Below are 27,684 nucleotides of genomic sequence, written 5' to 3' on the forward strand. Positions count from 1 at the left end.
GGCTGGATTGCTTCCGCTCAGGAGTTTGAGACTAGCCTGAGTAATAGCAAGGTGCCATCTCTACTAAAAATAGAAAAATTAGCGGGGTGTTGTGGCAGGCACCTGTGGTCCCAGCTACTCATGAGGCTGAGGCAAAAGGATCACTTGAATCCAAGAGTTGGAGGTTTCTGTGAACTAGGCTGACACCATGGCACTCTGGCCAGGGCAACGGAGTGAGACTGTGTCTCAAAAGAAAAAAACAAAACAAAACACAAAAAAACAATAAAGTATCTGTTTTGGTGAGTATTCCTAAGGAGAAAGGGATGCAACTAGAGCGTATCATAAGAAATGTTCTACATTCCTCTTTGGCCTAAGTGACCTGATCATATGCCTACAACTCTAGCCACAGTGGTAATGATGTATATAATTAGAAATGAGGAAACCCCACTGGGAATTATGGATTTGTTTTTTGCACATTTCTTTGTAATTTAGAATTTTTTAGTTTTATCAAAATTTGATCTTTCACTTAATTTAAACAAAAATAATCTAATCTGAAACATTAGTTCCTTATTCTTTTTATTTTTTTTGAGACAGAGCCTCAAGCTGTCACCCTGGGTAGAGGGCTGTGGCATCACAGCTCACAAGCTCACAGCAACCTCTGGCTCCTGGGCTCAAGTGAGTCTCCTGTCTCTGCCTCCCAAGTAGCTGGGACTACAGGAGCCCACCACAACGCCTGGCTATTTTTTGGTTGCAGACGTCATTGTTGTTTGGCAGCCCGGGCTGGATTCAAACCTGCCAGTTCAGGTGCATGTGGCTGGTGCCTTAGCTGCTTAAGCCACAGGTGCCAAGCCTATATTTTTGTTTTTGAGAGAAAAAATTATATAAAAATGAAAATAATTAATACCAAAATGGGTTCATGGAATTTCGCAAAAAAAAAAAAAAAAAAATGCAAGATGCAAAGAATTACATTCCTTTTTGTAAATAAGAAACTAAGAATTAAAGTTCTCTATACTTGCAATTTGTTTTTATTCTCACCACGTTGAAAAAATTGGGCATGATAGGATCAGTATTTATTTATTTTAGGATCAGTATTTATTAACTATTTTAGTCCTACTGGCAAAAAGGTCAAGCAATATTTTCAGTGTGTTAATTGATTTGACACTTATGTGAATATCAAGTATGGAGAGCAGCCCGTGAGGTGGCAGGGCCCCCACAGCCTGGGGAACATTCAGGGAATGAACCCCAAACTGCTTCTCCTCTGTTCTCAAACAACCAAATTCCTTTCTTCATGCCCCCTTTGCCAGAAGTCACATAGTATAGCTCTTTCTTTGTCTAGTTAATTTCACAATCTTTCCCTTCTTACTTATTGTCATATGTTAACAAAGTTGAGTAGAAACCATTAAGTCACAGAGTTCTTCTTTTGTCTAGTTAACTATGCAGAAATCCTTGTGATCAGTCCCTTCTTACTCCTTATCATATGTTAACATAGTTGAGTAGAAACCATTAACAAAATGCTTTGTCTTTATTCAAGTCATTTACATTTTCCAATCATTTTGTAAGACCAAAAATATGTCTTTTGTTTATGTTACTTCCTCATTGTCTGTGCTACTTCCCTGTAGAGAACCCTGTTGGGATACTATAAAATAAAGCTGATTTTGTGCTTTGGTGCTGGCTGCACCAATCAAGTCAGACCTCCTGATTCTGTCTTTGGTCTCTGTGTCTTCTCTTGTGCTGTATTTTTCTCAGTCCCTGCTAATTCCATTCTGGTTCGCTCCTTCCTTGCGCTGGCTTGTGACAAATCTAGTGTGTGCTACTTACTACGTTTCTAAGAAAGAAAATAAATCAATGAAACAACCTGCATTTGTTTTGGGGAATCCCACTACTCATAGCATTTAATTCATATGCAAGGCATTCAGATCTTTTACACAAATGAGATAGTATTATTATTATTATAGACAGAGTCTCACTATGTTGTCTTCTGTAGAGTGCCAGCTCACAGCAAACTCAAACTCTTGGGCTTAAGCAATTCTCTTGCCTCAGCCTCCCAAGTAGCTGAGACTACAGGCGCCTGCCACAATATCCAGCTGGCACTGTAACCACTGCGCTAAGGGCGCTGAGCCCAGAAATGAGATTTTAACCAGATCATCAGATAAATTTGACTCTTATTTATCCCTATTACCTGAAACATTTTAGATAGAATTAGAAAATTTGGTTCCTTAGTTCAAGAGAAGCTGTAGCAGCTGATTAAAAATGCATGCCGCCTCCCGGGCTCTGTTACTTGCTTTCTACCTGGCTCACTCACCCACGTAGGCACCCACACAGCACCCACAAGCACCACTTTCTGTTTTTTCTCGCATTACTGCTATCTGATAAAATGGTGCCAAATGTGTTTATGACATCGCCTCCTCTGACACAGAGACATAAAGAAATCCTCTCTTGTGGCATTGTGACAACATATAGCCTAAGGGGACAAATCAATTTGTTAGTAATTGCTCATTTGAATATCAGTGATAATTCATCCAACACCAACAGTGAATTTTACAGCTTTCTCAGATTTTACACTTGCATAGTTTCTTTCTCATCCCCTTGCTTAAATCATACAAAAGATTTAGAACCCGAAAAGGCTGTTTATTTTAAAGGAAATAGATTCCGTTGAACTCCCTTTTGATCTGACCCTCCTTATTATAGTGATTTCTTGTCTCCTTGTCAGTCAGGGCATTTTCAGCATTGTAGCAAGACTTTGTCATTGTGGAAATCTCACTGATAGAGATCTGGAAAACACACGGACTTTCATTCTCATGCATAAACACACACTATGAACACACTCAGTGGGAATGAATAGAGTAGGTCATCAGAGCATCCTGCTAAGATCATTATCATTTACGAATTGTATTGCCTTGTGAATGAATGACCTTGAGAAATGAAGTAGAAACTGTGGTTGGTTATGGATTTGACAGCATTTTTATAAGATGGTATTTTATAGCATTTTTATAAGATGCATATTTGTTATTATTCTTCTTTCTTTTTTTTTTCAACCTTTTAGATCAAGTTTAAATGACCTCTTTACTGGTAGCCCAGAAGATTATATTTTATTTTTTTTGCAGTTTTTTTGGCCAGGGCCGGGTTTGAACCCACCACCTTCCTACTTCTTTGAGCCACAGGCACCACCCCAGAAGATTATATTTTCTTTTTTTTGTGGTTTTTGGCCGGGGCTAGGTTTGAACCTGCCACCTCCGGCATATGGGACCGGTGCCCTACTCCTTGAGCCACAGGGGCCGCCCCAGAAGATTATATTTTCAACTTATCTTGTCCAGGTGTTCATCGTCTCCTTCTCTGTGTACAGTGCAAATGAACCATAGTGTGGGAGGTCAGCCCCTGTCTCCCCATACTGTGTACATGATGGAATAGGCCATTGTGATTGATATTGATTGAAAGAGCTAGGGGCAAATTAGTAGTGCAAGTCCTGTTTTCTGCACTATATAGACATGATCTTTGGCTGTATCTCTATGTGCACAAAACTGAGTCAGTTTCTCAGATAATTCAAATCAGCTGAGTCTGGCAGAGAAGGGAGAATGAGCTAGGCAGAGATGTGGGGCAGCAGCAGCCCCAGCAAAGGGACAAAGAGCCATCCAGGAGCCTCGCATATCATTATTCTAGAAAATGCCACACCTCAGGCTGAGTCAATCCCTGCACATGATTGGCTTCAATTTGAAACTCTCTCAAAGTCTACCTGAGGTTTATCTGTACTAAGTTATGCTTATTTAAATTGATACATTTCCATTTTACCTGGTTTATTTTGTTTTCCAGGGGAAATCAGTCACCACAGTGTAGTATCAGCTCAAAATTGTTGGTGTGGCAATAATGAACATTGAAACTAATGGGGTCTCCCCTCAAGTCAATATGGTTTAGTATAAATGGATTTGAATTCCTGCCTCTATTGCTTAATAGTAGATCCTGAATGAGCTAAAGTAAATAAAATAAGGCCAGGAGAGGTGGCTCATGCCTGTAATCTGAGCCCTCTGAGACACTGAAGCAGGAGGATCCCTTGAGCTCAGGAGTTCAAGACCAGACTGAGGAATTAGTGAAACCCCTGTCTCTACTAAAAATAGAAAAACTAGGCTCGGTGCCTGTGGCTCAAGTGGCTAAGGTGCCAGCCACATATACCTGAGCTGGCGGGTTTGAATCCATCGTGGGCCCACCAAACAACAATGACAACTGCAAACAAAAAATAGCCAGGTGTTGTGGCAGACGCCTGTAGTCCCAGCTACTTTGGAGGCGGAGGCAGGAGAATTGCTTGACCCCAGGATTTGGAGGTTGCTGTGAGCTGTGATGCCACAGCACTCTACCCAGGGGGACAGCTTGAGGCTCTATCTCAAAAAAAAAAAAAAAAAAAGAAAAAGAAAAGCTAGATGGGCATTGCAGTGGGTTCCTATAGTCCCAGCTACTCCGGAGGTTGAGGCAAGAGGATTGCTCAAGCCCAAGAGTTGAAGGTTGCTGTGAGCTATGATTCCATAGCATTCTACCAAGAGTGACAGAATAAGACTCTGTCTCAAAAAAATACAACAAATAAATAAATAAATAAAAATAAAATAACAAAATATTATCTAACAATTGGTTCGTTATAAGAATTAAAAGAAATTTACAGAGGAATTACTATACACATGTGCAAATCTACATCTTTGTGTTTATATTTGTATGTAGCAGGATTTTTCGTTGTTGTTTTCTTTTTTGTTTTTTGAGATAGAATCTCACTCTGTTTCCTAGGCTAGAGTGCCATGGAGTCAGCCTAGCTCACAGTAACCTTAAACTCCTGGGCTCAAGCAATCCTCCTGCCTCAGCCTCTCAAGTAGCTAAGACTACAAAGAATCTGCCGTAATGCCTGGCTAATTTTTCCTATTTTTACAAGAGATGAGGTCTCATTCCTGTGTAGGCTAATTCTTAAATTCCTGAGCTAAGGGATCGTCCTGCTTTGGCCTCCCAGAGTGCTAGGATTATAGCTGTGAGCCACTGTGCCCAGTAATATGTGCCAGGATTTTTTTTTTGAGACAGCGCCTCAAGCTGTCGTCCTGGGTAGAGTGCTGTCGCATCAGAGCTCACAGCAACCTCCAACTCCTGGGCTCAAGCAATTCTCCTGCCTCCACCTCCTAAGTAGCTGGGACTACAGGCACCTGCCACAACACCCGGCTATTTTTTGGTTGCAGCCATCATTATTGTTTGGCAGGCCCGGGCTGGATTTGAACCCACCAGCTCAGGTGTATGTGGCTGGCGCTTAGCTGCTTCAGCCACAGGCGCCGAGCCAATATGTGCCAGTTTAAAAACATGAGTACAACTTCTTTAGTTCTTTATCTATAGACAGGTAAAGTTTATGTCTCCTCCCTTGAATTTGTGTGGGCTTGTCAGCTTCAACAAAGACAGTACAGTAGAAGTGATCCTATGTGACTTCTGAGGTTAGATTAGAAAAGGCCATCTATTTTCTTCTATCTTATTTGCTCAAATTCTCACTTGGAGCCCCAAGCCACTATGCAATTTGTAAGAAGATTTTCTTTATTATTTAAAATTTTATTTTATTTTATTTTATTTAGACAGAGTCTTGCTCTGACACCCAGGCATCATCATAGATCACTGCAACCTCAAACTCATGTACTCAGGTGATCCTTCTAGCTCAACTTCCAGAGTAGTTGGGACTACAAGTGCATGCACCACATCCAGCTAATTTTTCTGTATTTTGTAGAGAAGGGGGTCTTGCTATGTTGCTCAGGCTGGTCTGGAAATTTTAGCCTCAAGTGACCCTTCCGCCTCAGCCTTCCAAAGTTCTAGGCTTACAGGCATGACCAACCTTGCCCAGCCAATGTAAAGATGTTTGACTACCCAGAGATCAGCATGGTTTGAGGAAACCTAAGTCACATGAATAAGCCAGAACAATATTTGACCTCAGTCAGAATCTAGGACTGTGGAACATACCAGAGCTGGAAGGGAACGTACAGATCTTCTGATCCAAACCCTTCATTCTTCAAATGATGGAATGAAAGCCCAGAGAGAGAATTACTTGCCCAAGTTTAAATCATAGTGAATGACATTTTCTTTTTTTTTTTTTTTTTTGTAGAGACAGAGTCTCACTGTACCATCCTCGGTAGAGTGCCATGGCATCACACGGCTCACAGTAACCTCTAACTCTTGGGCTTATGCGATTCTCTTGCCTCAGCCTCCCGAGTAGCTGGCACTACAGGTGCCCGCCACAACGCCCGGCTATTTTTTTGTTGCAGTTTGGCTGGGGCTGGGTTTGAACCCGCCACCCTCGGCATATGGGGCCGGCGCCCTGCCCACTGAGCCACAGGCGCTGCCCGTGAATGACATTTTCATTCTGAATTAGCCAATTACAAGTATATACTAACTGTACACAGATAGGTTAGAATAGAAAATACAGTAAAATGTATCCATGAAGCAATAAATAACCAGTATTTGTTAGGAACTCAATATTCCCTAGGCACTGAATTAGGGCTAAGTGTCCATCCCACTTCTTTAGGTTCAGTCTAGTTTTCAAAGCTTATTTTTGCAGCTATTTATATAGCAAAATTTGCATAAAGGGTTGTGACTATTCTTATTCTTTTTCTTATTACTGGTTACAATATCAGTCAAACAGTCTCTCCCTATAATTATAACTTTTTTTTTTTTTTGGCTGGAGCTGGGTTCGAACTCACCACCTTCGGCATATGGGGCCAGCGCCCTACCCCTTTGAGCCACAGGCGCTGCCCCCTATAATTATAACTTTATTTATTTATTTAGTGAGAGTCTTACTATGTCACCCTCGGTAGAGTGCTGTGGCTTCACAGCTCACAGTGAAGGAAAGTACTACCAAATCCAAAAAGGGGGGGGGACCAGATATGTAGCAGCACCCCTCGCCCCCTACCATAAGAATGTGACCTTTTGTAACTGTCCTAGGAAACAGCCCCGAGCTGAAGCAGATAACCGGTAACTGGTTCTGAAAGAAAAAAGCTAAGCAAATGTTTAACTGCTGATCTTGTCTTAAGACAGATGAGTAATGAACCAGAGTTCTTCTTATCTGGAAAAGCCCCTATGTCTGCTACCCCTCCCTAAAGCCCCTGCTATGTCTGCTACTCCTCCCTACTTTATGGTTTTTGCCTTTATGAGCTTGTAAAACCTGCTGTTCAGAGCTTGACTCCTCGGCTCCTAAAAGAGTTGCGAGTCAAGCCCCAGCATGCTGGAATAAAATCCTCTTGCTGTTTGCATCAAGCGCCGTCTCTTGCGGTTGATTGGGGTCGTCATCGCTCAGGGCAGAGTGGGGGGTCCTGCCCCAAGTCTTTCAACAGCAACCTCCAACTCTTGGGCTTAAGCGATTCTCTTGCCTCAGCCTCCTAAGTAGCTGGACTACAGGCATCCACCACAATACCCAGCTATTTTCTTTCTTTTTTTTCTTTAATCTAAAGTATGTTTCATACAAATTAACTCTATATAGTTCGTAAATATATTATCTCATGAAGCACGTGTTTTAAATAATTAAACTTTTTGTTATGACAATTAACCTCTTTTTTCTTAGAGACAGAGTTTCATTTTGTTACCCTCAGTAGAGTGCTAGGGTGTCACAGCTCACAACAACCTCCAGCTCGTAGGCTTAGGTGATTCTCTTGCCTCAGCCTCCCAAGTAGCTGAGACTATAGGTGCCCACCACAATGCCCAGTTATTTTTTGTTGTTGTTGTTGTTGTTGCAGTTTGGCGGGGGCCGAGTTTGAACCCACCACCCTTGGTATATGTGGCCAGCGCCCTACTCTCTAAGCCACAGGTACCACCCACGTCTGGCTGTTTTCTTGTTGCAGTTGTCACTGTTGTTTAGCTGGCCTGGGCTGGGCTCAAACCTGCCAGCCTCGGTGTATGTGGCTGGCGCTGTAACCACTGTGCTATGGGCGCAGAGACTAATGTAACCTTATTAATCAAAAGAGGTAAACTTATCCCAATAGGATTCGGGTAGTGATTAGAAAAATTGAAATTTTCAAAGATTTTTATGAAACTTTCTGTCAGTTCCTAAAGTAAAGAGATCTATTGGACGTTGAACTTATTTGAGAGAGAGAGAAAGGCCAGGCATGGGAGCTTACACCTATAATTCTAGGAGTCTAGGAGGTTGAGGCAGGAGGGTTGCTTGAGCCCAGGAATTCAAGACCAGCCTGAGCAAAAGCAAGACCCCGTCTCTACAAATAAATAAATAAAATAAAATAAAATAAAATAAATAAGAAAAAAAAGAAAAATTAGCCAGATTTTGTGGCAGGTGTCTGTAGTCCCAGCTACTAGGAAGGCTGAGGCAGGAGGATCACTTGAGATTATAGTAAACTGTGATGATGCCACTGTATTCTACCCAGGGCAATAGCACGAGATTCTGTCTAAAACAAAAAGAGAGAGAGAAAGGGGTCTATAAAGAGTTGAATAAAAATTTCCAGATGGAATGGGAAAAATTATTTTTACTTAAAAATACAATAATTCTGTGATTAAAAATACAAAAATACTATATTCTGAGTAGAAGCTGGCTACTTTGGAAAGTTGTTTGAAACCCTAAATCATTTAAATTGTGAAAGTGCAGATATTATAAGTGGTTAAACCTTTATCATGACTGTGTTTCTCATTTGATTTGGTTTTTCCTTCCGCATCATCTTGTTCCTAGAGCACAGACTTCACATTTGGACAGAAGCTATTGAACAAGGAGGGGGAAGACCAATATGTTCTTCTAAAGTTTCTGTTTGTTTATTTATTTATATTTTAAAATACTTATTTCTTATGTAGCCTATCACTTTGTAATTCTATTTTTAATTTTTAATGTTGGGCTTTACTAAAGAGTTATGTTTAGAATTCCTTCTCAGCTTTGACTGAACAGAATGCCAGTATTTTAGCCTTTCTAAAAGGGCTTGAAGTGTATGTATGGTGAAATGCTTTTATTTTTACCCAGTGTGTGCTATTTTTGTGATGAAATAGACCATTGAAAGGCTTCTAAAATGTAATATGAATTTTATGTTTTATTGCCAGGCATTCTAGATAGTGCACAAACATGAAGTCCGCAAGGAAAAGAAAAGAGTTAAAATAAACTTCCCTCTATTTTTAATGGTGTATATGCTAAGCTGTATTTATTTAGGCTACGAGATGTATACCAGCCCTGTGTGGGTGAAGACTGAGAGAGAGTCTACAGGAAGGACACAGAATTTCACCTCTTTCCCTCAAGGACTCAATATGCATATTTAAATTAGCATAAGACTAGTAATGAAGCAGTGGGTTGTGGGACTAGAAGCATTGGAAGCGTGCTTATGTCTGGGTTTGAATGTTTTCACTAGAAGACAACGATGCCATGCAACTTGGAATGTGTTACTTAAGCCTTTCCAAGGCTATTGTCCTTCTTCTTCTTTTTTCTATTGCCCTTCTTTGAAGAGGAGATAATAGTTGTACCTATGTCTCTCTCTTTTTTTTTATTTTGTAGAGACAGAGTCTCACTTTACTGCCCTCGGTAGAGTGCCGTGGCCTCACACGGCTCACAGCAACCTCCAACTCCTGGGCTTAAGCGATTCTCTTGCCTCAGCCTCCCGAGTAGCTGGGACTACAGGCGCCCGCCACAACGCCCGGCTATTTTTTGGTTGCAGTTTGGCCGGGGCTGGGTTTGAACCCGCCACCCTCGGTATATGGGGCCGGCGCCCTACTGACTGAGCCACAGGCACCGCCCTCTATGTCTCTTAAGTTCCTAGAAAATTAAAAAATGGGGCGGCGCCTGTGGCTCAGTCAGTAGGGCGCCGGCCCCATATGCCGAGGGTGGCGGGTTCAAACCCAGTCCCGGCCCAACTGCAACAAAAACAAAAAAATAGCCGGGCGTTGTGGCGGGCGCCTATAGTCTCAGCTGCTCGGGAGGATGAGGCAGAGAATCGCGTAAGCCCAAGAGTTAGAGGTTGCTGTGAGCCGTGTGACGCCACGGCACTCTACCTGAGGGCGGTACAGTGAGACTCTGTCTCTACAAAAAAAAAAAAAAAAAAGAAAGAAAATTAAAAAATATATGTTAAGTTGCTTAACAGGGTGATGGCATGCTGCAGGAGATCTATAAAGATTTGGTTTTATTATTACTATTGCTTATTTATTTATTATTTTTTGGAGACAGTCTCACTCTGTTGCCCTGGGGTTGAGTGCCATGGCATTATCTAGCTCACAGCAGCCTCACATGCATGGGTTCAAGCAATCTTTATGCCTCAGCTTCCCAAGTAGCTTGGGACTATAGGCTCACGTCAAAATGCCCAGCTAATTTTTTCTATTTTAGTAGAGATGGAGTCTCATTTTTGCTCAGACTGGTCTCCAACTCCTGACCTCAGGCAATCCACTTGCCTACGTCTCCCAGAGTGCTAGGATTACAGGCAGTGAGCAGTCTGGTTTTCTTACTATTGTTACCTTAAACATTTACAGAGGAGGTTCTCATTGAAACCAGTGGCTACAAAACAGCAGGCAGAGTCTGGCAGGCAGGAAGGGTTTTGGGCATTTTTTGGGTTCCAGATTGCACTTTCACAGGGCAGTTGATCTAGTTTCCACAGGGGTGTGAGGGTGTTCACCTAAAGCTGCCATCTGCAAGTAAGAGTTGACTTTAAGGCTTATCAGTCATCTTTTGAAAAATTCATGCATGGGCGGCGCCTGTGGCTCAAAGGAGTAGGGCACTGGCCCCATATACCAGAGATGGCGGGTTCAAACCTGGCCCCAGCCAAAAAAAAAAGAAAAATTCATGCATATTTGTTGTAGACTCCATAACATGTGATCATAAGGGTTAACATAGTGTACCTTATTCACCATGTACGTCAAGTCCTTGTGTATAATTTCAGCTCCGGGGAGCTGAAACCTGCTTATTCTGTGGCTTCCTGCACCCTCTCATTTATGCCAGATGGAGAAACACAGGTGAAAGAAGAGAAAGGGGTCACATGCATGGGCTGGAGGCAGGACTTGAAGTTGGGTCTAAGGGCAACTCTATAAAAAGGATATTGAACAGGCTGGGCACGGTGGCTCACACCCCCAATCCTAGCATGCTGGGAGGTCGAGGCGGGTGAATTACCTGAGCTCAGGAATTCAAGACCAGCCTGAGCCAGAGTGAGACCCTTGTTTCTACAAAAAATAGAAAAATTAGCCAGGCTTTGTGGCGGGCACCTGTAGTCGCAGGTACTCAGGAGGCTGAGGCAAGAGAATTGCTTGAGCCTGGGAGTTTGAAGTTGCTGTGAGCTATCATGCCATTGCCCTCCAGCCTGGGGCAACAGAGACTCTGTCTCCCAAAAAAAAAAATAAATAAATAAAAGATATTGAAGAAAATATCCTGGTATCATCTACCATGGTAGATGCTATATTGTGCCTTTTAAGTGCCAGCCACTGACCTGAGTTAAGCACGTTATAAGCATTTTCTCATTAAATCCTCATGATATCTTTGAGAACAAATTATTATTATCTGTATTTGCTGACGAGAACTTTGGTTCGGACAGATGAGGTCCAGAGACAATAAGACTATTCAGCAGTCTGTTAATTGGTCCAATTTTGACAAGACATTTGGTCCCTGAGGGTAGCAATACAAAAGCAATACATGATGGTAAATAAGGTGCTCTCCTTGCTTCAGAGTTAAACTGGAGGTCAACTGGAAATTTCAGGGCTAAGTGATGAGTGTTGTGGTGGCCGTAGGCACAGTGTCTAGAGCCCTGAGGAAGCAAAACCTGTTTAGTTTAAGGAATCCAGAGTATTTTTCATAGACATGGAAAGATATTTTGAAGAATTAGATTTTATTTATTTATTTATTTTTGAGACACAGTCTTACTCTGTCACCCAGGCTAGAGTTCAGTGGCATCAGCCTAGTTCGTTGCAACCTCACACTCTTGGGCCCAAGTGATCCTCCTGCCTCAGCCTCTGGGACTATAGGCGCCTACCACAGTGTCTGGCTAATTTTTTTTTTTTTTTTTTTATAGAGACAGAGTCTCACTGTACCGCCCTCGGGTAGAGTGCCATGACGTCACACGGCTCACAGCAACCTCTAACTCTTGGGCTTACGCAATTCTTTTGCCTCAGCCTCCTGAGCATCAGGGACTACAGGCGCCTGCCACAACACCCGGCTGTTTTTTCTGTTGCAGTTTGGCCAGGGCTGGGTTTGAACGTGCCACCTTTGGCATATGGGGCCGGTGCCCTACTCACTGAGCCACAGGCGTCGCCCATGTCTGGCTAATTTTTCTATTTTTTGTAGAGTTGGGGTGTTGGTTTTGCTCAGGCTGGTCTCAAATTCCTGAGCTCTATGAATCCTCCCACCTCGACCTCCCAGAGGGCTAAGATTACAGGCATGAGCCACTGTGCTGGGCCAGAATTAGAGTTTTAACTGAATGGATAGGGGGTGTGGAAGCATAATGTTGTGGCTAGAAGCCAAGACTCTGGAGTCAGACTACCCAGTTCCTGGCCCTTGTGATCTTGGGTAAGTTTCTTAATTTCTGCTCTGGAGTTTCCTTTTTTGAAAATGGAGATATAAATAGTGCCTACATCATAGAGTTATTCTGAAAATAGAATTGAGTTAATATATGAATTTTGAAACAATGCCCAACCCATAAGAAGTTCTATGTAATTATTTGCTTCTCACTATGGAACATTAAAAGAGGACAGTTGTGAGTGCAAATATTGGCCATTGTAGGAGCCAATGCTACAATCATATTTGGAAATTAATTGATAGTTTGTGGGTTTTTTTTCACTGTTGTGGACCACTCAGTCTCACCCCAATGTATAAGCTGAGTCAACAACTTAAAACTTGTTAAGGGCCAGGGCTCAGCGCCTGTGGCTCAAGTGGCTAAGGCGCCAGCCACATACACCAGAGCTGGTGGGTTCGAATCCAGCCCAGGCCCACCAAACAACAATGACGGCTGCAACAAAAATAGCTAGGCATTGTGGCAGATGCCTGTAGTCCCAGCTACTTGGGAGGCTGAGGCAAGAGAATCACTTAAGCCCAGGAATTGGAGGTTGCTGTGAGCTGTGATGTCACAGCACTCTACCCAGGGTGATAGCTTGAGGCTCTGTCTCAAAAAAAAAAAAAAAAAACTTGTTAAGGGCCAGGTGGGCAAAGTAGCTGAGTGAGAGAGGCGGACACTGGACAGAATTGAGGCAAACAGGCCCTTGGCAAGGGACAGCTGCTACGCATCTCTAATCAATGATGCTACATGGAAATGTAGGGCCAGTGATGCCAAATCTTCTGACATTTCAAGGGAAGCTGCAAAACCATATAGTTACGTAAAATTTCCCAATTTTTGAAACTCTTTATAAGATTTAAAAAAAAAAAAAAGTCTTCTGTGGACTGGATCTACCCTTCCAGGCTCTTTGTTGCCTCCAGGGATATAGAGGGCATCCATAAAGTTCAAACTTCATGGACACCCTGCATGACAGCTTTTTCTTTCAAGTTCCCTATCAAAAGGAGAGCAGAAAGAAGGAAACTGTTAGGTTCTTAGGAGTCAAGTTCAAATAGGCTGTACATCTAAGTCACATGCAGTGCAAGATGGGCAGCTTTGCCATGTAGGAAAGCCTGGATTGGGGTGCCCCAGGCCTGGAACCTTCGTGTGTATGTGTGTTCAGGGAGCTGTTAACTGAATGACATTTATTGTATTTAGAATGTTGTGGAACCAATATGGTATACATGTAAATGCCTATTTTCAGTATCCCTCAGATTCCTATTGTTTCATCCTTAGATATATTCTATAATATGAAAGAGCCAAATTTAGCTAAAACAGGATGACAGTTATCAACAACTCCTGCCAAATGAAACATTTGAGGCTGTGATTTCAACCAGCACTCACTCAACGAGTCTTTATTGAGCACCAGCCACAGGCCGCTCAGCTTATGGTCTTTCCTCTGGTTTTTCTTGTGACCAGACATGTGGGTAAGTTGGGGCACAATGTATGAGAGTGAAGGCAAAGGGGCTCAGATGGGTTTCAGGGGATACAAGTTGTTCTTCATCAAATGACCCTATCAGCAAAGCTTCACTTAAAAAACAAAACACCAGCTTGGAGCTTATAGCTCAAGCAGCTAGGGGGCCAGCCACATTCACTGGAGCTGGTGGGTTCGAATCAAGCCCCTGCCCGCCAAACAACAAAGACAACTGCAGCAAAAAATAGCTGGGCGTTGTGGTGGGCACTTGTGGTCCCAGCTATTTGGGAGGCTGAGGCAAGAGAATCACTTAAGCCGGAGAGTTTGAGGTTGCTGTAAGCTGTGACGTCACGGCCCTCTACCCCGGGTGACGGCTTGAGACTCTGTCTCAAAAAAAACAAAAACAAAAACAAAAAAACCCCACAGTAATTAACCAATATGTTATATTATTTTTCAAGTAAAGAATACTAAAATCAACCACCTAGAGTTTATTATATTTACTTAGTGTCTAAAAACAAATCAACAACAGGCTCAACAAATCTCAACCAGGCTGAGAATTTAATAATACTTCATTCAACTATTCCTTATTCCATTGGCTCCTGAAACTCCATCAATTCAAATTTCCTGGGAAAAAAATCAGATTAGGCTTGGTGTGATGGCTCATGCATATAATCCTCGCACTTGAAGAGGTCAAGTTGGGATGGCTTAAGGGCAGAGTTCAAGACCAGCCTGGGCAACATAGCAAGACCTTATCTCTATAGAAAATAAAAAAGTATAAAAAAGAGAAAAAAGTCAGAATAAATAACATTTACTAATTAATCTGCCAGCCTTTTCCCTACCCAGATTTACATCTTAATATATTTATTTGAGGATACACTGTGTTTTACTTTTTCCCACCATAAAAAACTCGGCCTGCTCTCTACCCACTGGCTTTCAGCAGCTCAGGGATTTAATTTACATTCTAAGTAGATAAACTGCAACAGTAGACATCAGACTGTGCACTACTCATTGTTAAAAACCCTCTAGATCCAACTGGCCACATCCAATTTAAGGATGCACAATCCATTTCTACTGGAAAAAAAAGTTATATCATTCAGGCCAAACACATAAAGTAACATACAAAGAGAAATACCGTGACTGCTTGTGATAGACATTACCAGGGTGTGAAGGTATATCATGGTGCATCCTTTCTTTTTATCTTTAATTAGTTTTTTTTGTTTTTTTTTTTTTGAGACATAGACTCACTATGTCACCCTTGGTAGAGTGGTGTCACAGCTCACAGTAACCTCAAACTCTTGGGCTTAAGTGATTCTCTTGCCTCAGCCTCCCAACTAGCTGGGACTACAGGTGCCCACCACAATGCCTGGCTATTCGTTGTTGTTGTTGTTGTTGTTGTCATCGTTGTTTTAGCTGGTCCCGGGGCCGGATAAAAACCTACCAGCCTTGGGCGGCGCCTGTGGCTCAGTGAGTAGGGCGCCGGCCCAATATACGGAGGGTGGCGGGTTCAAACCCAGCCCCGGCCAAACTGCAACAAAAAAAAAATAGCCAGGCGTTGTGGCGGGTGCCTGTAGTCCCAGCTGCTCAGGAGACTGAGGCAAGAGAATCACGTAAGCCCAAGAGCTGGAGGTTGCTGTGAGCCGTGTGACGCCACGGCACTCTACCAAGGGCAGTAAAGTGAGACTCTGTCTCTACGAAAAAAAAATCAAAACCTACCAGCCTTGGTGTATGTGGCTGGCACCCTACCCACTGAGCCACGGGTGCCGCTTCTTTAATTAGTTTTTACCTACATACAGCCTCTTCAAACCTTTTACATCTTTGGACTCAAACTGTAAAATCCGTTGCTTCATGATTCAAATGAATGGAAATCCTTTTCCTCAGTAATGGGGAGCTTTAGAGCACTACAAAATGCAAATGCTATTAATGTCACGTAATCTGCTATTTCCCTGGGGTGGGTATTAAGACCTTTAATAGGAAAATGACACTAACTTGAAAAGTTAATCTCTTTTCATTTTTATTTTGCACAGTGTTATTCATATTGGATACATTTAGTAATACATGAATGTTCGCTATAGAGTGTAGACCGTGCAGGGGTGGGGAACCTTCAAGGGCATGTGTGGCCCTCCAGATTTCCAAGTGCAGCCCCTTGACCAAATCCAAACTTCACGGAACAACTCCCTTTATCAGAAGAGTTTGTTCTCTAAAATTTGGATTTAGTCAAAAGGCCACACTCAAGGACATCTTGTGAGGAAGAGTGGTGTGATTGGTGCAGGGAACTCTGATCAACTAAGGCCCAACAGAGCTAACAGGGAATCTACCTTTGAGTGAGGACATTGGTGGTGCCCGGTCCCTGATATACAGAGGAAAGAACTGGCATCTGGTACATTTCAAATGGGCAAAGCTGAATAGTTCTTAGTGCATCAGAAGTGCCACTGACAATTGGACAGTTAACGAGTGTAAGAGTTTGGCCCTCCAGGGCAGATACGACATTGAACTGCATCTAAGGACTTCAGATCTCACATAGACACAGCTTCTATAACCACTTTAATCTCTTTTAACCAAATTAGAAAATACTATTTTTCTAGGATTTCCCCCAAAGGATCATTATCACATTGTAGTCTAGGACAAGTGGAGAGGTTACCATGTAGTGATATGATTAACACAGAAATTCAGGACTGAAACGGTATGTTTAGCCTGTACAGGATATGGTTTAACCACCAACAGGCAGAGAGAACTGAGAAATCACCTTGTCCTTTATTTAATTCTGGACCATAGTATTTGTGTTGGAGTCCAGACAACTGAAAGTGGTCATGGCTTCCATGCACATCCATCCATCATATAGTTACCAAAAGACTATTATGTATTAGGAGTTCATCTATGAGCAGAGATTTTAGCAATGGGGAATAAAGAAAAATATTACTACTTTCATGGTGCTTTTATTTTTGTGGGGAGAAATAGACAAGAAACAAAGCAAGCGGGTTTAAAATAGAGTAGATCATGGAGAAAAAAGAAAATGGGAAAGGAGCTTGGGTAGTGCCAGGGTTGGTGGAGGGAAGGCTTAAATTTCAAAGTAGTCAAGGATAGCCTGTTTTAAAAGGTGACTTTGTATGACGGCTTGGGGTAGGCCACAGAGAGAGCCAGGTGGCTAACAGGGGAAGAGTTCCTACAAGGGCAGCAGGGGCAAAGCCCCCAAGCTCATCTATAGTACATAAGGCTGATGGATTTATAATAGCAATGACACACAATGAGGCTTTGATCACGGGAAATATATATAGTCTCTGTTTAAGATTACCTACTGCCAGAAGATGCTTAAGCTAAATATTGATTAATTTTTTTCTATATGGTATTATGTTCTTGCTTGGAAATCAGAGTCCTAAGTCATTCCCTGCAGGATTGGCAGATTCTCTAATACTGGAAAGGGATGTGCCACTTGGCGCCTAGGAATTTGGTGGTGATGCAGTCAGTGACTATAATTTATGATTGACTATTGGCAAATTAAAACAGATATTGTCATGCCCTGACTTCCTTCCAATGCTATTCCTTAATTATCAAAGTATCAAACAAATTTTCTTTAGTGTCATGCTCTTTTCCCAACGCCCCTTATTAGATAGACATAGCTTTGCAATCTTTTATGGAGATTAGCCCTCAGCATGCTTTGACTTTTAACTGGCATCATTCATCAACATGATGTTAATTGATCAGCTATCACACGAGGGCAAATGGTAGGAGCCAGCCATATTGTTTTGTGGGTGAAGGCAGCACTTTCCATCGCAGGGTTTATTTACCCATCATGCACTTCACTCCCCGGAAGGATCTCATTCTCACAAGGGCTATCTTCAAGCCTTATTCTTGGGCAGCACCTGTGGCTCAAAGGGTTAGGGTGCTGGCCCCATATGCCAGAGGTGGCGGGTTCAAACCCAGCCCCAGCCAAAAACTGCAAAACAAAACAAAAAAAAAAAAAGTCTTATTCTCAGCCTTGCTCTCTCCCTACTACAGTGCAATAATAATTGGGCCGTCAGACTAAGTGGACCTAAGTGGACCAAGATCTTCAGATACCTAAAGACATCATATAATACTTCACAGCAAGAGATAATGAGTCTTCACTCAAGGCCATATTCCTGGTGCTAACAGAGAATTCTCTATGAATTCTTTTATTCATGGAGCTAAAGTTGCAAACACATTTGCCTTAACATAATTATAGTCTACTTTAGAGCAAAGTAGGCTAGAAAACAGGGCAAAACTCAGCCATCTTCACTGTGAGCCAGTTTTTGGGTCTATCAGACCCTCCTCTAAGATTGTAGTTAAATTATCAGTGAGCGATTTTATCATTTATTTCTGATGGTGCCTGACATGTTTATCAAGTAGGTGCTCACCCCTCCTCCTTGGTCACTGGCCGTGTTGTGCCTCTCCATTCTTCTCTCCCTCAATTTCCTCATCAGGAAGAGGACACCTGCTTCTGAAAAGGGCTTTTAGGGGGAGAAAGGGAGCTATGATGATTATCACAGTTTTAAGATATCACCCATCATGGGTGCCGGTGTGGAGTGAAATCTCCCAAATGTTCCCCAGTACAGCTGAATAGCAGCTGTGGGAAAACTATTTCAAAAATTCTGTCAGGTAACTCCACCTGTGTAAGGGGGTAGGTATTGTGCATATGTGCAGCTCACTAAGTAGTTGCTGTTAAGGTTGCAGGGGGTGTAGGAAGTGTGCCAGGTCTGAACAAGCCAGAGCCCCAGAAATGCAACCTCAGGAAACCTCAAGCTGTGCTGAAAGCCTGGGGCAAGTGCAATGATATCCCAGCCCTTCTCCCCAGGGGCTGCAGCTGAACTCTGAATGGGGCCCTGCCCTTTCCTGGCCTGGGCAGGGACACGCTGGACTCTGGTGCTCTTGGGACGGGTGCCAGGGTGGGGCCGGAGCAAGGCTTCTTGGATAACTCCTCCCTCGGAAATGAATTCCAGTGGCTAACTGCAGATTTCATTCATCTTAACAAAGGACTACTTCTATTCAGTTTGATTAAAATAGAACACAGACTTCTTAGGAATTATCAACGCACAGTCGTATCTGCCACACATTTGAATGTGAGAGAGATCTGAGGAATAAGTTACCACGTAAAGCGCAATACTGGAAAATGTTCTTTACGCTAAGGTGTTTCACAGTGGGCTTATTGTCTGTAACAACAGCATTCAAAATGAGAGGTCTGTGTACATTATGGGAACTTTTATTTTATTTTACTTTTTTTTTTTTAGAGACAGTCTCACTTTATCGCCCTCGGTAGAGTACTGTGGCGTCACAGCTTACAGCAACCTTCAACTTCTGGGCTTAGGCCATTCTCTTGCCTCAGCCTCCTGAGTAGCTGGGACTAAAGGCACCCGCCACAACACCCGGCTATTTTTTTGTTGCAGTTTAGCCAGGGCTGGGTTCAAACCCGCCACCCTCAGTATATGGGGACAATGCCCTACCCACTGAGCCACAAGTGCTGCCCATATAGGAACTTTTTTTTTTTTTTTTTGTAGAGACAGAGTCTCACTTTATGGCCCTCGGTAGAGTGCCATGGCCTCACACAGCTCACAGCAACCTCCAACTCCTGGGCTTAAGCGATTCTCTTGCCTCAGCCTCCCGAGTAGCTGGGACTACAGGCGCCCGCCACAGTGCCCAGCTATTTTTTGGTTGCAGTTTGGCGGGGGCTGGGTTTGAACCCGCCACCCTCGGTATATGGGGCCGGCGCCTTACCGACTGAGCCACAGGCACCGCCCCACATAGGAACTTTTAAAAAGTTAAGATGCTTCCCCTTTCCAGTACAAATTTCTGTACAAATTTACTAAATGCTTTTAAAAAAGCATTTGGCAAAAACCTTTTTATTAGAATTTGTTAGTAAATCAACTGCCAGCCATTGATTTAAAGTGTATGTGCTAGTAGTCAAGCAAGGGCTTGACTATTATATTCGGACAAACATTTATTGACTCATAATACGCACTGTGCTTGGCCTTCAGGAGCTGAAGGTAAATAAGACAGGGAACCTGTTCTGGAGAAGCTTATAAGGTGGTCCAGGATGGAGTAGGTAGGGCACAGCACACACACGTTTTCAATAGGTAAAGGTTGTACTAGAAGAAAAAGCAGGAGGCAGTAGGAATCACAGGAGAGCTTCGATCTGGAAGTTCAGAGAAGGCTGCCTGGGGCTTGAGTTGAGTGTCAGAGAATGAATAAGAGCCGGCAAGCAAAATTGGAGGAAGGGTGGGTAAGAGTTCTGTGGTCAGGTGAATAGCTGGGGCAACTTCCCAGGAATGTCAAACAACGTTAGGCTGCAAAGAAACAGACAAGCCAAGTGTGGGGCGGGATGGAGAAAGATGAGCCGAGACAGAAACGTAGCTAAGCTGGGCCCCAGGGAGGGCTCAATGCCACGCTAAGAAATTTGGACTTTACACTAGGATGGGTAATGGTTGGAAAAGGTTGGGACTGGCCCTTTAAAAATAAAAATAAAAATAAAAATCCCATCCCTAGAAGATCCAGGGATTATTGAGATAAACCCCATCAGGCTCCCAAAATGCAAAGGAGCATCCAGAAGGCCAGCACCTAGGATGAGCCTAGCAGCTGACAAATGAGATGGGGTTGCTTCGAGACATTGCTCACATACAATGTTTGCTGTTAACCTTTCTTTTCCAAATTCCGACTCCGCATTTTTATGAGTATTAGGCCGGATTTCTTTAATACAGGGCTGTCCAACTTCTAAAATTTTCATGTTAAAAGTGATAAGCCAATAGCCGGGTGTTGTGGCAGGCACCTGTCGTCCTAGCTACTTGGAGGCTGAGCCAAGAGAATTGCTCAAGCCCAGGAGTTGGAGGTTGCTGTGAGCCTTGATGTTACAGCACTTTACCCAGGGCGACAGCTTGAGGCTCTGTCTCAAAAAAAAAAAAAAAAAAGTGATAAGCCAAACATGGTAGTGAATGCCTATAGTCCTGGCCACTTACTTTAGAGGTGGAAAATCCCTTGAACCAGGAGTTCAAGTCCAGGCTGGGAAACAGTGACACTTTTAACATCTTTAAAAGTAAAAAAAAATTGGCTGTGCACCTGTGGCTCAAGCTGCTAAGGCGCCAGCCATATACACCTGAGCTGGCGGGTTCGAATCCAGCCCGGGCCCACCAAACAACAATGACGGCTGTAACCAAAAAATAGCCAGGCGTTGTGGAGGACACCTGTAGTCCCAGCTACTTGGGAGGCGGAGGCAGGAGACTCTCTTGGGCCCAGGAGTTGGAGGTTGCTGTGAACTGTGATGTCACGGCACTCTACCCAGGGTGATAGCTTGAGGCTCTGTCTCCCAAAAAAATAAATAAATAAAATAAATAAATAAATAAAAGTACAAAAAATTTAAAAAGTAAAAATGCTAGCCCATAATAGGATAAAAAAATAAAACTGCTCTCAGCTGGAGAGAACCACATCTTTTATGCACCCTCTTCTCCCTGGGCTTCAAAGAAGAGCTGAGGAAGGGGAAAATCCATATTTTGTCACAGGTACAAGCCACATAAAGCAGAGCCTATGTTGGGAAGTTTTGTTTTAATTTTAGTTTTTTTGTTTGTTTGTTTTTTAGAGACAGAGTCTCACTTTGTTGCCCTCGGTAGAGTACTTTGGCATCACAGCTCACAGCAACCTCCAACTTTTTTTTTGTTGCAGTTTGGCCGGGGCCGGGTTCAAACCTGCCACCCTTGGTATATGGGGCCAGCCGCCCTACTCACTGAGCCACAGGTGCCACCCGTTTTGTTTTAATTTTTCTCCAACTCAAATGTTCCATAAATATGCATATATCTTAAAATTTAACAATTACTTATTAAGTACCTACTATAGCAGGCTTTAGGCTGGGTATCGGGGTACAGTAGAGAGCAAGATAAATTTGGGTTCCTGCCCTCAAGGAGTGGAAAGACCAGTGATGACAGGGATTGGGGGTGAGTGTAGATTGGGGAAGTAAATGGGCGTTACAGTCACAGGTGCCAAGCACCATGACGGAGCACTATATTTGGGAGCATATAATGAGAACGAGATCCCAGACTGGGCGTCAGAAAGGGCTTCCCCACGGGAAGTGATATTTAAGCTGAGAGCTAAAGGAGACGTTGGAGGGAGCCAAGCGAGCAGAAGGAAGAAGCGTGTTCCAGGCAGAGGGGCAGCACGAGTGAGTCCCAACGGCAAGTGAGAACTGGGCACACTTGCAAGAATTCAAAGGTTCTCAGGTGGCTGGAGAGGAGCGTGGGAGGGTGCTCTTAGCTGGAGCCAGGGCAGGCTGTTCAGGGAGGCTGTGGCAGCCCCAGGAGGCAGCCTTTTGCCTGCTGCTATGACAGCATGGGATGTCAAAATCCATCCCTTTTTTTTATATCCGAGGACAGATGCTGTCAGAAAGATTAAATGGCTCTCCTGAAATGAAATGCCTTTAAATCGCTAGGGCCACTGTGTCTTCCTTAGATTTCCCCAGCAGCAGACTTTGATACCAGGATTCAATCATTTGGGGGACATGCTTAGAAATCCCAGCAAGGAAACAGGAAGGGGTGTAGGAAGGGAAAGTGTTAATGAAAGTGACTTCGAAAGTCAGGTAACACCTTGGCAGGGGGCAGGGGCTTCTTCTCTGTGAAAATGCAGCATGAGTCTTGGAGTTCCTGCACTAGAGGGGCATGGGACCCAGAAACCCCCATTCCTGTTAGTTCTGAGTTGAAGGCCACAGAAGGGCTGAGGAGGAGATATTCATTCTCTGGCATTTCTAGTCTGCTGCAAAATGGGGAAAGTGGGCTTTGGGGTCCAGAGAAAACTCTTAGGCAAAGGCATGTGGGTATGAGAAGTGGGCATTTGGAAAGCTGGTCAGCACGCACTAAAGTGGCCAGGGTGAGAAGAGAGGGGACATAGATTGGGTACTGAAAATTTGCGGCACAGTTCCAGGACCCCGGTTCTGAGTTCCTACACCACAGCACACTGGGTGGAGTTAACTTGAACTCCAACTGACTAGCAGGTGACAGGCCCCTAGTTGATGGTGGATAGAGCCAGTAAAGTCAGGGAACACTCTGAAACTCCACGCAGAGGCCTCAGTGACACCTCAGGCTCTAGGCCTACATCTCTTTCATCACGACACACTCTTCTCATAATTCTTCCCCTCACTCTGGAATCTCAATACCAAAGCAAGACATACCATTTTGAGCAGGCTATTAATTTGACAGTGTCAAGTTTAACTAGGGAAATAAATGAGACCCTACGAAATGAGAATTTAGTGAGGCATGAGGTATTGAGCAAGGTCAGGCACTTAGCTTCAAACAGCTGGATTAATTAGGGTAAAATCATTTGTCTTGGGATTTGGGGGGCAATCTGACTCATGGAACTTTGACAAAAATGAACGGGTCATAAGTTTGGGGAATCTGATATTTAATGACTTAGTTTTAGGGTTAAAAAGTTCAGTTAGCAATAATCGCGCCTCGGATACACCTCATTGGCTACGATACTGCCACTGCGCAAAGCTGGGGGTTAAAAAGTTCCCATCAAGTTTATCTTAACAGATTGTTCTCAGAGCGAGGCTGTGGAGCCAAGGGAGGAAGAGATTCTGGCTTTCTCTTCTCTTTCTGGCTTTCTGCCTCTTCAGACGCATGTTTCGGTAGGCGCTGTGGATTTAAATATCAACGACATGGTTCAAGTGCTCAAGGATTTCAGAATCTAGAAGACAGATACTCAAATAAGGGCACATCAATAAGTCAGGGGACCCTGGCACAATGCATCAGCCTCTGTGAGTCTCAGATTCATCTAGAATGACCTTGATAAACAAGCTCAGTGGTTGCCCATTAGAAGTACACGGGGAGCTTTGAAGGAACAGCAATACCTTGGCTGGCCCTATGGCCCAAGCATTGGTATTAATTTTTAAAGATCCCAAGGAGCTTCTAATGGATTCCAACGTGTGGGCCAGAAGGGAACCACTGGAAGATAACCTTCAAGTTTTTGATAAATCCTGTTTTTTTCTCAAGCAAGCTTGCTCTTTGTTTAACTCAGCAGAAGATGGGCCATAGGAGCTAAAAAGCATGTTCCCTTATCTTGGACTGGCAAGAACACAGCATGAGGTCAGAGGGGCTCTGGGTTAGGTGACTATATGCTAACTAGCACGCGAGAACACAGCATGAGGTCAGAGGGGCTCTGGGTTAGGTGACTATATGCTAACTAGCATGCGGACTCTGAGTGAACAGCTTACCTCAATAGGAGGCACAGAACACTCATTCCAGAAATAACAGGTGCCCACATCCCCCTCCCCCCCCCTTCCAGGAGACACATTCATAGTGCCAACAACTAATTATCATACCAAGAAAACAAAAACTGTGAGGAAAAGCAGAGGCAGCTGGCAGCACCCTTGAGTTGTACAAACCATGACTCACTTGTGTTCTGGGCTAAAGCATCTTTGTAGCATCTCTCTGAGAAGTATTTGGTGGTTATTTTTCCAAGGAAAGAAGACAACATACTTTGTCATGGGACTGAATGGAAGGAGAGCTCTTCTCTAATTTCCTGCATCCTATGGTTGGCTTCAGACCACACCTTCCATTGAACTTTTCATCATTGGAACTGAGAACAGTTGGCTTCCACATCCCTGTTCTGGCTTGTTCACTATGCTAACAACTTCTTCTGTTATGTAGAAGGCAATTAAAGGATGAGCTTAGAGCAGGAATCCTCAAACTTTTTAAACAGGGGGTCAATTCACTGTCCCTCAGATGGCTAGAGGGCCGGACTGTAGTTTAAAAAAAAAACAACTATGAACGAATTCCTATGCACACTGCACATATCTTATTATGAAGTAAAAAACAAAACGGGAACAAATACAATTCACACCACTTCATGTGGCCCGTGGGCCGCAGTTCAAGGATGCCTAGCTTAGAGGCTGGCACTTTCCTTTAAAGTAAAAGCCAGTGTATGTTTTGCTAGAGACAGTCTCCTGTAAAAATAACTTTCTTATAAGTAATGATGTAAGACCCATTGACACCATCTCAGTTCATGGTTAGCTTGGATCCTGCCCCTTGTTGTGCCAGGGTTCTTTCTCTGACATACAGTTGACAAAACCTGCTCTCTAGGGGTGCCAAGGTCAACATAATGACCTCACCTTGGATGAGTCTGAGATTTTCTGAGGGCTGATAGAGTCTTCAGAACATACTGAGGGGGGCGGCGCCTGTGGCTCAGTCCGTAAGGCGCCGGCCCCATATGCCGAGGGTGGCGGGTTCAAACCCCGTCCCGGCTGAACTGCAACCAAAAAATAGCCGGGTGTTGTGGCGGGCGCCTGTAGTCCCAGCTACTCGGGAGACTGAGGCAAGAATCGCTTAAGCCCAGGAGTTGGAGGTTGCTGTGAGCTGTGTGATGCCACAGCGCTCTACGGAGGGCCATAAAGTGAAACTCTGTCTCTACAAAAAAAAAAAAAAAAAAAGAACATACTGAGGGGATGCATTGGAAGCATGTATAAATCATTTGTACTTTTCCTTGCTGGCTGTAATGACAATCTTACTTCATCTAATTGAAAGTTTACAAAAAGCCACAGAAATTCCTTTTTTTTTCCTTTTAGGCTGATAAATGTCCTATTGCATCTTCTGCAGCAGGTCTGGTTTAAGAGAATTTTGGAAAGTATAGTGACCACTGCAATCATGGAATTTCATTCAGAAGAGGGATTCTCAATTTAAAAGACAGAGGTCTGAGATTCTCAAAAAAAAGACAGAGGACCTCATCTTCCCAGTAAAGACATGGGTGGTTAAAACTTGAAATAATATAATCCCTTCCTGCCCTGCCACCCCCATATTGGCTTCATAATAGGTGATGTAGCCAGGCACCAAGGGCATTCAAAAATGGGAACAGAGTTTTTCAACTATATACATACATATATATATATATATATTTTTAACAATGGTCTAACTAGAGTTTATTCAGTTCACCAGATTTCACATACGTTATTTGTGTATATGTTGATCTGTACAATTTTAACACAAATATAGATTCATGTACTTTACCATCACAATCAAGATACAGAACAGTTCCATCAGCACAAAGGAACTCCTGTGAGTTCCCTTTAAAGGAGTCATACAAAAAAAAAAAAAAATGAAAAAAGGGTGGTGCCTGTGGCTCAAAGGGGTAGGGCACCGGCCCCATATGCCAGACGTGGTGGGTTCAAACACAGCCCTGGCCAAAAACTGCAAAAAAAAAAAAAAAAAAGAGTCATACATATCCCACATCTTTTCCAGTCCCTGTCTCAGGCAACTATTAATCTGTTTTTTTTTTTTCTATAATTTTGTCATTTCAAGAATGTTATATATATGACCTTTGGAGATTTGCTTTTTTTCATTCACCATAATACCCCTGAGTTACTTCCAAGTTGTTGTACCAACAGTTATGACATCTGGGTTATTTTGAGTTTTTGCCTATCACAAATATAGCTACTATGAACATTTGTGTATAGGTTTGGGGCCAACATAGGTTTTCATTTCTCTGGAATAAATGTCTGGGAGTGCAATTGCTTAGTCATATAGTAAGTATACACTATCTGTTTAACTTTATAAGAAATTCCTAAACTCTTTTCCAGAGTGACTATACCCTTTTGCATCTTCTTTAGCCATTCTGATAAATCATTATCTTATTGTGGTTATAATTCACATTCCCTGATGATTTAGGAAGTTCAACATCTTTTCTTATGCTTACTTGCCATCCATAGATCCTCTTCAGTCAAATATCTACGCATGTCTTTTGCCTATTTTCTAATTAGATTATTTATTGTTAAGTTTTGAGCACACTTTGTAATTCCAGATTGATCAGATACATGGTCTGCAAATTATTTCTCTCAATTTGTAGTTTGTCTTTTCCTTTTCTTAAATTTTTTACAGAAAAAAAGGTTTTTTTAATAAAAAAATTGTATTTACTTAGAAGCATTCAGAATGTCAACAAAACAGCTGCAACTTTTTTTTTTTGCAATTACAGAGTGGTATTCAGTTAACAGAACAACAATTATTTTGTACAAGCTGTATCAGAGACAACTGAAGATGAAAAAATTACCATCCCCATATATAAATAATTTGTGCTGTGCACCAATAAGAACCTGCTTTAAATTTCCATGCCAATTTACAACCCTCATACTGTACCAGGCAAGGTTAGTGGCTACTGAAAATACCACCAGGACACGGCTATCTAAAGACACATTTGGTAGTGTGTGAACTATACAAAAAAAAGACACTGTACAGTTTAAAAACAAATCTTACACCTTACATTTCAATTTTTTTTCTTTAAAAGGAGTGAGTTGGGTACAGGGGGGTTAAACACTTTATAGACCAGAAAGAAAAAAAGCTTTTAATTTTGATGAAGTCCAACATATCTATTTTTCCTTTTTATGGATTATATTTTTAGAGTGAAGTTCAAGAACTTGTCGCCTAGCCCAAGATACTGAAGAGTTTTCTAGTATGACTTTTAAATTTCACAGCTTTTCATATTACATTTAAGTCCATGATACATTTTTAGTTAAATTTTATATAAGATGAGAGGTTTAGGTCAAAATTCACTTTATTTATTTATTTTTGTCCATATATATCTAATTGCTCCAGCACAAAGCTCTCTCTCCTCCATTGAATTGCTTTTGTATGTTGTCAAAATCAGTCAGGCATATTTCTGGGTTTTCTCTTCTGTTCCATTGATCTATGTGTCATTCTTTTGCCAATACCATCTTGATTACAAAGTGTTATAGTAAGTCTTAAAGGTGGATAATGTGAGTCCTCCAACTTTTTCTTCTTCAAAGTTGATTTTCCTTAATTAATTTTACACTGGATATTTTTGTCTTTTCCCACTTTGTCCCTTACT

The 27,684-nt window shown here is 42.6% G+C and overlaps 1 non-coding gene across 1 annotated transcript; it reads right to left on the reverse strand.

Moving 5' to 3' along the window:
* Nucleotides 1–23,199: 23,199 nt before the first annotated feature.
* Nucleotides 23,200–23,347, reverse strand: LOC128586852 (U4 spliceosomal RNA). The gene has a single exon (XR_008380315.1). It is a non-coding gene; the product is annotated as a U4 spliceosomal RNA (small nuclear RNA).
* Nucleotides 23,348–27,684: the final 4,337 nt, after the last annotated feature.

Source organism: Nycticebus coucang, chromosome 5 (genome assembly GCF_027406575.1).
Source record: "Nycticebus coucang isolate mNycCou1 chromosome 5, mNycCou1.pri, whole genome shotgun sequence".
Taxonomy (NCBI): domain Eukaryota; kingdom Metazoa; phylum Chordata; class Mammalia; order Primates; family Lorisidae; genus Nycticebus; species Nycticebus coucang.